This window comes from Chrysochloris asiatica, unplaced genomic scaffold, assembly GCF_000296735.1.
Source record: "Chrysochloris asiatica unplaced genomic scaffold, ChrAsi1.0 scaffold00150, whole genome shotgun sequence".
Classification (NCBI taxonomy): Eukaryota; Metazoa; Chordata; class Mammalia; order Afrosoricida; family Chrysochloridae; genus Chrysochloris; species Chrysochloris asiatica.
In genome coordinates this window covers 6,920,945-6,922,124 of record NW_006408668.1, presented here as the reverse complement: position 1 = coordinate 6,922,124, position 1,180 = coordinate 6,920,945, and positions in this window count along the sequence as shown.

Genomic DNA, 1,180 nt, shown 5'->3' with positions numbered 1-1,180 from the left:
GATTGGCAAAGTGGCAGCATCAATGGGCTCAAGCGTTGAAACAGTAATGAAGTTGGCCCAGGATTGGGCAGTGTTTTGTTCTGTTGTGCATAGATAGGGTCGCTATGAGTCAGTACCAACTCAATGGCACCTAACAACATTACTGTGTGGTGCTGCGGGTTAATGCACTGTACTGCAAAGTCGGTTTGAATCTCAAGGTTCGTGGTTCAAGCTCACTAGTTGCTGCTTTACAGCATTGCTGTGGGTCAGAACCGACTCGACAGCATTTAACAACAGCAACAATTACTGTCACAGTTGAAGTGTTGTCCTTGGAACAGTGCTACAATCTTTCCAAAAACTGGGAAGGTATAACACACCCCACAAAAAAGGTTAGAAAGACAAGAGGCTTAGGCAGTAAAAAGATAGGCAGAATGTATTGAGCATAGATGTTCTTACATACACATAAGTACGTGATTCCACCTCAAGAATGAAGAGGAGATCCAATTATAATTTGGCTCCCTTTTATATATATATATCCTTCTGTCAGGGGCATGAGTAGCGAACTTGGGGGATTTACTCAGTCCTTTTTTTTTTTTTTAAAACCTCGGCTGTAGGATAAGCACTCAACCATAAAGTGGATTTGAACCTCAGGTAGGTGGTTCAAACTCACCAGCTGCTCTTCGGAAACCCTATACCAGGGTCTCTTTGAGTCGAATCGACTCCACAATACTTAAAAACAACAATCAAGGTCTCTTTATTGCTGAGGTTCATCTAATTTTTCCTCTGAGATCTGGGGAATTAGCCTATATATACTTTGCATCTTATTTCCTAGTCTCAGACTAATTTCCTTTTCTTATAAGGAGCTCGGGAGTCCTGATGTGGTACTGCAGGTTAATGCACTGGGCTGCAAAGTCAGTTTGAACCACAAGGACGGCAGTCCAAGCTCACTAGCTGCTCCTTGGAAACATTATACAGGGTCGATATGGGTGGGAACCGACTCAATGGCACGTAACATAAGGAGTTCTAGTTGTTGTTGTTGTTGTTAGGTGCCATTGAGTCGGTACCGACTCATAGCGACCCCATGCACAACAGAACGAAACACTGCTCGATCCTGGGCCAACCTCACTATTGTTGCCACACTTGAGTCCATCGATGCTGCCACTTGGCCAATCCATCTCATTGGGGGTCTTCCTCTCTTTCT